The 10,018-nt window shown below is 35.4% G+C and overlaps 1 pseudogene; it reads left to right on the top strand.

The window, feature by feature from the left end:
• The first annotated feature begins 220 nt into the window (after positions 1–220).
• On the top strand, positions 221–1,562 carry LOC128047077 (elongation factor 1-alpha 1-like; annotated as a pseudogene).
• Positions 1,563–10,018: the final 8,456 nt, after the last annotated feature.

Below are 10,018 nucleotides of genomic sequence, written 5' to 3'. Positions count from 1 at the left end.
ACTATAGCATATTTTCTGAAAGTTTAGAGGTAACAAAAAATTAAGATCATATTAAATTGTAAATGTCATTCATTGGTGGTATGAATCTAAAGTGAAAATGGAAAGTATTCAAAGGAATTATTTAAGTCCTCATCTTTTATAAAGAATTAATAACTTTTTTGCGACAGGTTTGCAGCCAGGACACAGACGTCATGAAAACCACCATTAAACCTAAGCAAACATGGGAAAGGAAGAGACCCACATCATCATCATTGTCACTAGACACGTAGATTAAGGGAAATCTACCATGACTGGCCATCTGATCTACAATTCAAAGTTCGAGAAGGGGCTGCTGAGATGGGAAAGGCTTCCTTCATGTATGACTGGGTCTTGGACAAACTGAAAGCTGAACGTAAGTATCGTATCACGATATCTCCCTGTGGAAATTCAAGAACCAGCAAGCACTATGAGGCCTTCATTGATGTCCCAGGACACGGCGACTTCATCAAATACATGATTACAGACACATCCCAGGCTGGATTGTTGTTGCTGGTGCTGGTGAATTTGAAGCCAGTATCTCCACGAAAGGGTAGACCTGTGAGCATGTCCTTCTGGCTTTCACTCTGGATGCGAAACAACTAATTGTTGAAGTTAACAAAATGGATTCTGCCAAGCCACGCCACAGCCAGAAGACATAGGAGAAAATTGTTAAGGAAGTCAGCACCTACATTAAGAAAATTGGCTACAACCCTGACACAGTTGCATTTGTGCCAATTTTTGATTGGAATGGTGACAACATGCTGGAGCCAAGTGCTAACATGCCATGGTTCAAGAGATGGGAAGTTACTCACATGGATGTCAATGCCAGTGGAACCACCCTGCTTGAAGCTCTGGATTGCATCCTGCCATCAGCTTGCCCAAGTGACCAGCCCTTGTATTAGCCCCTCCAAGATGTCTGTACAATTGCTGGCATTGGTGCTGCCCCTATGGGTTGAGTGGAGACTGGTGTTCTCATATCTGGCCTGGTAGTCGCCTTTGCTCCAGTCAGTGTAACAACAGAAGTGAAGTCTGTTGAAATCCACCATGAAGCATTGAGTGAAGCCCTTCTTGGGGAGTGTGGGCTTCCATGTCAAGAACGTGTCTGCCAGAGATGTTTGTCATAACATTGTGGCTGGTGACAGCAAAAATGACCCACCAATGGAAGCAGCTGGCTTCACAGCTCAGGTGATCATTTTGAACCATCCAGGCCAAATCAGTGCTGGATAGGCCCCTGTACTGGATTGTCACACAGTTCACATTACTTGCAAGTTTGCTGAGTTGCAGGAGGAGATTGATTGTTGTTGTGGGGAAAAACTGGAAGATGGCGCCAAACTCTTGAAATTTGGTGACGCCACCATTTTGATATGGTTCCTGGCCAGCCCATGTGTTTTGAGAAGTTTTCGGACTATCCTCCCCTGGGCCATCTTGCTGTGTGTGACATGAGTCTGACAGTTGCTGTGGATGTCATCCAAGCAGTGGACAAGAAGGCAGCTGGAGCTGGCAAGGTCACCAAGTCTGCCCAGAAAGCTCAGAAGGCTAAATGAATATTGTTCCCAATACCTGCTGCCCCAGTCTTAATCAGTGGTGGAAGAATGGTCTCAGAACTGTTTCTCTCAACTGGCCATTGAAGTTTAATAGTAAAAGACTGGTTAATGATAACAATATATCGTACAACCTTCAGAAGGAAAGGAGAATGGTTTGTGGACCATATGCTTTGTGTGTGGCAGCTTTAAGTTATCAATTTTTAAAATTAATAATTTTTAATGGAAGCAACTTGACCAAAAATCTGTCACAGAGTTTGAGACCCATTAAAAAATATTAATAAGAAACCTGTGTCTAGACCTACTGTATAGCATGGGGAACTCCACTCAGTGCTATGTAATGGGAAAAGAACCTAAAAAAGAGTGCATATATGTGTAACTGATTCACTTTGCTCTGTATGTGAAACTTCACAACACTGTAAAGCCAGCTATACTCCAATAAAAATTTTAAAAATAATAATAATAAAAGAAACCTGTGTCTTATTTTGGTCACCTTTTTAACTTCCTATAGTATTACTTTGAAAAGAATTGCTTATGACCTATTTCTGGTGAAACAGTTTTCTATTTATGGGTTTGTAGTTCTGAAGTGGAGCTTCAGGTTTGTTAACCTTGTGTTGAGAACTCATCCGTTTTAAGAAACATCTTGAGAAACATTGGTGTAGCACTTTATAGGTTGGATAGATGAGTAAAGAATAACTGTTTTACATGTAAACAAGTGTGTAAGGTCAGATTCTATAGTATAAAAGCTCCTGTTGCATATAAAATTTTGTGATTACATAAATACTGAGTAAATTTATGTCAAATTTTAGTTACCCAGTTATGAGAATGTACATTCACATTTGTAATATTTAAGTAGCTAATCTAAAATATGAGGCTTAAACAGCATTGAGCACTGCCTTGCCAGAGTTACTTGTATCCAGATTCTAGGAAAAATAAAAGCTGCTGGAAACTAAAAAAATAATAATAATGAATAAAGTTTGTGTAATGTTACGGTTAAAAATTAGAGATATACAAAATAAACCATTTATTTTAAAATACCCAATTAAGAATCTACAAATAGGGACCTTTGGAAGCTAGCATCCAAGATGGCTCCCAAAGATTCTCATGTGCTCTGAAGTTTTCATTCATACTGAACAGGATTGATGTAGTCAACAAACTATTGCACCAACAAGTTATCTGTGACTTCTAAATCTACATCATAAAACACTTTGAAGCTTACACCTTGCTTTCCTGGATGGCTCATCCTGGGGAAGCCAGCTGCCACGTCATAAAGACACTTAAAAAGCTGTGCAGAAAGGGTGACGACCTGAGATCTCCTGCCATCAGCCAACATCAACTTGTCATTGCTTATGTCATTAGTTAGAGAAACAGAAGGACTCCAAGTGGCCCAAACTAGTTTGTTATAGCCCCAGCTAATAATAACATGATATTTTGCTACTTTTGAGACATTACATTTATTTTCTCTCTTTGTTTTTGGACAGAAGTGGGGATGACAGACAAATAAAGATGCAGGAATATGTGAATTCCTAAAAAAATTATCCACTTCACCTTGACATTTACTTTGTATATGTTCCAATATAACAATACTTGGAATTCTAGATAGTCTATGAATGAAACAAATTAAACATCTGTTAACACCCCCAAGTAATTATTTGTAATCTGGAGATATTATCAATATTTTGGCAAAAATTTAAAGTATATTTATGAGTTGAGTTCAAGCAATTCTTTCGATTTTGAAAGCTCCAAAATAATTATTTTCAGACATCTTCAGCATAGGCTTCATATTTTTCACTACCTATGAAAGTAAACATTTTTACTTTGAAATTCTGGAATAGGTTATTAAAGATTTAAGAGCTGTTATAAAACAACTGATATATAAGTGAAAATAAAATAAATCTAGTGAATTCCTTCAGATTTATTTTATTTTCACTTATATACCAGTGAATTCCTTTAGGGTCACTAAATAGTGAGAACTGAACCACTTCACAACACTAAACAAAAATACAACTACTACATTGGCATCTACAGTAAATAAATCACTGATCAGGTCATATATTTTGATTTACAGACAAACACCAATTTCTATTCCAGAAATATCAGCTAAAAGCTTATGCTGAAAATTAAAGGATAAGTAAGAAACTTTTAAGAGTACCACTAACTTGGAAGCTGGATCAAGTAAAGCATCATTTCCCTCATCTCCAACAGCCAATTAAACTTTGGAAACAATCCAACTTTATCCATTGTTAGTATCACTCAGTTCAGATTCAGCATCATCTCTGGATTTAGATTCTTAGCAAGGCTTTCTAGGTCTAGAAATAACCACTGAAGAATATGGTTCAAAACATCCCTTGGATGCTTAATTATGATCCCTGATGAAAATCGTATAATGATTGTTTATTTTCCTGACGCCTATTTCACTTGTACCAAATTCCTTAATATTGCAGCAAGTCCCCTTGTAACTTATAACTAAGCCTCTCACTCTCTTTCACAACTTAAAATTTACTTGCAGCTATTCAATTGTGCAATGCTTCACTAATCTCGGAGATTACTCATTTTGCTCTCTTTTTGCCTGCAATGCCCTTCAGTCAGTGCACCCCACTAGGACCTAGGTAACTTCTCCTCTTCTGTAAGGCTATAAGAGTATGAGAGTCATTGGTGTGTATGTGTATATGGGTGTGTTTGGTGGGTTAGGAGGTTTTCATTTCTGAAATTGTAAACTGGTAAATTTTTGTTTGCAGACTACGACAAGTAGATTGACTCAATATCCTTGTCCTGTCTATTTATTCACATTTAACTGTTTATTATGCTTTGCTTCACATTTGTTATTTTCCTACATATTATTCTATCTCTGTATATACCACTACGGCCAGGCTCATTTCTATGTAATTACATCTCAAGGCGGTTATTTTGAGAGAACTAAACCAAGAGCCAAAATAATTCAAGTTAAAGGTATCTTCAGATGTTGAGAAAACTGCCCCAGGAGCTCAGTCAGTGGTGTTTATAGTATTTTGCAAATGTATAAGAAGTCCATAATGGCCCAGAAATGTGTAATGGTCAAAATAATTACATTTTATTCAAAAAGAGATCTGATTTAAAATAATAAAACTTGACCCAATGCAAAATAATCACACATTATCTTTGTGATATGTTCCCTTCTATACCAAAGGAAAACAAACTCCACAATTTATGATACTCTTGTATGGGACCAATTATCTTTAAGATGCAACAATAACTTTTCAACCTTCTCTCCATGTCAGAAGAAAAGATGAATATACAAAGTATTCCTTTATCTAATTATTTCATTGGCATCAACTATTTTACAAACTTTTCCCATGCATTTCATCTCAATGCATGATCTTCTCTCTGATCCTATGGTCAAAAATTAAACAACTTTAATCATAACTTGAAATTGGTTAGTCATACCCACTCAGTTAATCTCTTAACCAACTTCATGAATATGCTGTCTCTGGTCCTGTAGGCTCCCTTAAGTTCAAACTGTCCAAATTTCTTGCCTGAGACTTGAAAAACCTTCTAAGGAATTAATATTTTCTGTCCTAATTACTCCAGCAAATCAGCATTCCTTAAGTTCAGTTCAGTTCAGTTCAGTCGCTCAGTCATGTCTGACTCTTTGCGACCCCATGAAGCACAGCACGTCAGGCCTCCCTGTCCATCACCAACTCCCGGAGTTCACTCAGATTCATGTCCATCGAGTCAGTGATGCCATCCAGCCATCTCATCCTCTGTCGTCCCCTTATCGTCCTGCCCAGATTCCCTCCCAGCATCAGAGTCTTTTCCAATGAGTCAACACTTCGCATGAGGTGGCCAAAGTACTGGAGTTTCAGCTTTAGCATCATTCCTTCCAAAGAAATCCCAGGGCTGATCTCCTTCAGAATGGACTGGTTGGATCTCCTTGCAGTCCAAGGGACTCTCAAGAGTCTTCTCCAACACCACAGTTCGAAAGCATCCATTCTTTGGCACTCAGCCTTCTTCCCAGTCCAACACTCATATCCATACATGACCACAGGGAAAATCCATAGCCTTGACTAGACGGACCTTAGCCGGCAAAGTAATGTCTCTGCTTTTCAATATGCTATCTAGGTTGGTCATAACTTTTCTTCCAAGGAGTAAGTGTCGTTTAATTTCATGGCTGCAGTGACCATCTGCAGTGACTTTGGAGCCCCCCCAAAAAAGTCTGACACTCCTTCCACTGTTTCCCCATCTATTTGCCATGAAATGATGGGACCGGACGCCATGATCTTCGTTTTCTGAATGTTGAGCTTTAAGCCAACTTTTTCACTATCCACTTTCACTTTCATCAAGAGGCTGTTTAGTTCATCTTCACTTTCTGCCATGAGAGTGGTGTCATCTGCATATCTGAGGTTATTGATATTTCTCCTGTCAATCTTGATTCCAGCTCGTGTTTCTTTCAGCCCAGCGTTTCTCATGATGTACTCTGCATATAAGTTAAATAAGCAAGGTGACAATATATAGCCTTGACATATATCTTAAAAAAAAAAGTTGCATTTATTCACAGGATCTCCATCAGGGATGAATATTTCTCAGGTTTCAGTCACTTTAAACTACTCTGATGTGAGGTTAGGTATTTACTTTGGTAAACTGATGCTTCATTTTAATATTTGTTAAATTTACAGCACTTCATAAAATGTAAAAAGAGAAACTGGCTTATTTTTCTAATACTAATTTTAGATTCTGCCCATATTGATTCTTTCCTTACTTGATTTTTTAAAGAGAATAAATTATTCTACACACTCTCCCCCTAACTCCTCAGTTCTTCACAAGAGGCAATACACCATGACTACGGATCACTAATTAATACTTCACAACAAAGATTGATGAGCCATTGCAGCTTCTCTGAAAGTATGCTAAGTCTCAGAATCTGAATTGTCATTAGTCATAAAAATACTGACATAATGATTAAGTTTAACTAGGTAATTCTACCCCAATTTAAGTTTCCGGTAGCATGCCAAACTCAGAATCCATTCATTTATTTAGCTGCAATCATGAATACAAGAACTGTATTCAAAAATTTTATGCTATTCAAATTGTTTCTAACACTCAACCGGTGAGTTCACCAGCTCATGACAAATGATTATATCACTTATTTATATGTTTGTCAAAGTAATATATTACCTTCCCCTGGGAAGCTCATTGTACTTCCTAGTAAACCTAAATTATGCCATACTGTATTATACACACAAAAATGAAAAGAAGAGGAGGGAAGGAGGATGTATCAGTGGAGAATGAAACAGTAAAGAGTCACTAAGTTACCTTCTGACCAGAAGACAAGTGACTAAAGAAATGTGTCACAGTAGTAGTGTATTAGCATGTACTTGCAGAGAAATTAGATATTTATCTAGAATTTCCACAAATATATTGTGTCTTTGATGGGCTTCCCAGGTGGCTAGTGGTAAAGAGTCAGCCTGCCAATGCAGGAGAGTTTGATCCCTGGGTTGGGAAGATCCCCCAGAAGAGGAAATGGTAACCCACTGCAGTGTTTGTGCCTGGGAAATCTCATAGACAGAAGAGCCTGGCAGGCTACTGTTCATAGGGTCACAAGGAGTCAGACACAACTAAACACACACATGCACATTGTGCCTTTGATAGAATGTTTCGTTGTGATAGTTTTGCTTTCTATTCAGTATATAGTTTCACAGGACTCTGTTGAATATCTGGTGGTGATGACAATCTGAAGTGAAGTTAGGAAACTTTCTCTCACCCTCAAGAATATTTAACAGGAGCTAGGCCTTAGTCCTCTGAATAGGGATCTCTTTTTAAATCCTGTTTATTTGATGACTATGTTGGTGAGTAGGTATGCTACATTTGAAACTTTTATTGTCCAGACCCTAGTGAAATTATTTCTGGTTCTTAAAGCAGAACTGCTTTCATTTTTTAAAGGTAACAAAACTGTTAGAACACTGAAAAAAATATTTCTGTTAATATTTGCGTTAACAAATACTATGTTATAATCAGTGCAAACTGTTAAATTTAAATCTAAACAAACTCCTAGATTGAATTTGGGCTAAAGTCTGGAAGTAGACTCAGGGGTGAACAATACAAGGATGGCTGGATCATGCTGAATTTGTCACAGTAAAACGATCATTTGGGATATATTTTATTGAAGCAGTAACAGGGTCCATTACCTTCAAGATCTGCTAATTCCATCTTAAGATTCTAAAGCAAAGTAAGGGCTAGTCCAGCTGGCTCTATGTTGTTCACCTGTGGTTCTGTCTTGATTGGTGCAGTGTCTGCCATATCAAAGAATAAGCAATTAAACACCTTCTTAGAAATACCTTCCAAAATAAAATACAGAATAAATTTCATGTCAAGAATATACTTAACTCTTTTATCTGTCTCTTTCACTCTTTTTATTAAAAGAAATTAGACATGATATATTATTTCTTGAATATCCCAAACTACTACTTCACATGAAAGATTAAAAAATTTTAGCCCTTCAATAATCCTTTGAAATAATTTCTGTGTTAATCACCAGTTCTGATATGTAGGTTTATGCATTGTCTTTATGACAATCCAGTTGAATGGCAAGAACAGATGTGGATGCTTATTTTATTATTTACGATTTTATTTACTGCAATGGTATAAATGTGAAAATCCATCAAACTTGAATATTTTTGTGAATATGAAAAATTTCAGATGGTTGTGTCTGTTTGGTTCTACACCTCACTGGGATTATTTTTTTTTATAATGATTGAGTATAATCTCATTTACAATTAACTAAGCTTATATTTTAATTGTCCTTATTTTATTTCTGTTTCTATGAATCTTATTTTGGTAGTATTTACAAACATAGGGCTGAAAATAGAGAGGGGAACTTCTAAAATATTAGAAAAGAAGCTAGTAGTTTAATTTTGTATAATATTTGCACTGTATCATAAAAATCTGTACAAGTACATAACACCAACTGAAGTGTATAAAATATTAGGTGAGCTTCAAAGTAAAGAAGTATTGGGTCTTATTCTTTAAGTTGAAGGTTTGAAATGTTCAACAATTCTGAAACTCTGATAATATTTCATTAAAAATTTATGATGAGAATGTAAGAGTAGCTTTTATTCTGTAAATTAAAAATTTGTTGCTAGGGGTATTTGTTTACAAATGTACATATCCCACCCCCTATTCCTTGTTGATTAATGGTTGTTGGCTTCACTTCTTTTTCTGTAACAAATTTCACTTTTTAAATATTCTTATATGCTGTTAGAAAAGCAATATTCATACACATACAAACAAGTAAAGAACTTATTATCAGTTTCATTCTGTCATATATGACTCATGCTGAGTCGTATACTTGTATGCATCTATCTGTTATGGATTAGTTAGGACATAGCTTTTGTAATTTGCAGAATATGTATATTATATTTTTATGTGTATGTTAAAAGCATAGAATGTACAACCAAAACTGCTGAGTAGTTATTTGGGCTTACGTGTGATTATATTGGTCTTAATTTAGATAGTAACACATTAAGCCTATTTAGCATATTAATTAATGAGAATTCTTATTCTGCTTATTTACAGAGACATTGTAGCATATTTGTAATGCCCAGTAATGACATTTTTAGCAGATCCCAATAAAGCAGTCCAATTAATTTTGGCTTCTAGGAACTGAAGTAAGAATTAATTCATTTGGCTGTTTACTTGACTCCAATCTAATATTACAAATAAACAATTAGTAAGTAAAATAAAAATTTTAAATTTTGTGCAAAATAGTAGAATAGATATTTGCATTAATTGTATTTTAATAACAATCTCATAGAATCATAGTTTATCCTCTGATCTTAATTTAAAATAGATTTTTACCAAGTGCTTTCTTCAACATCATCAAATAAATTAAAGAATCAGCCCATTATCATCTTAGAGGGAAAATAAATGGAAGAACTTGAGAAAAAATGATATCTAGCTTATTAATAGTTTCTAGTAATATTTATTTTAAAATGATTAAAATACATTCAGTCTCAATTGTTGCCTGAGATAATTAGTTTGGTAAAAGCCCAAGAATGAACCATATATAAGACAAAATTTTCTACCATTCTAATTATCTCAATTATTAATGTATACTTTTCAGTCTCTTTGTGTTTTTATTGTTTTTATGCAACTGATAATCTCCTATTCACTCCTAAGAATGTGATCCCTCACATTATATAGTATTAATAGGAGATAGCTGAACACAGGATACTCAATATCATAAAAACTTTCAATCCATTTAAATGCTATTTTATGATGGTTTGAGTCAAGAATACAACTACCTAATTCTTACACCACTTGTTGGATAACTCATCCTTTCAATAAATATTGCATTCATTACTTTAAGACATTTTGTTGACACAGTTCTATTTATTACTCTGTAATTTTTATGATAACCACTAATTTTGATTATCCTAGATTTGCAACATATTGCAATCACTTTTATATCTTCATTATTCTACAGT

The sequence above is a fragment of the Budorcas taxicolor genome, chromosome 4 (assembly GCF_023091745.1).
Source record: "Budorcas taxicolor isolate Tak-1 chromosome 4, Takin1.1, whole genome shotgun sequence".
In the NCBI taxonomy this organism is placed as follows: domain Eukaryota; kingdom Metazoa; phylum Chordata; class Mammalia; order Artiodactyla; family Bovidae; genus Budorcas; species Budorcas taxicolor.
This window is presented reverse-complemented; position numbering and strand designations above follow the sequence as displayed.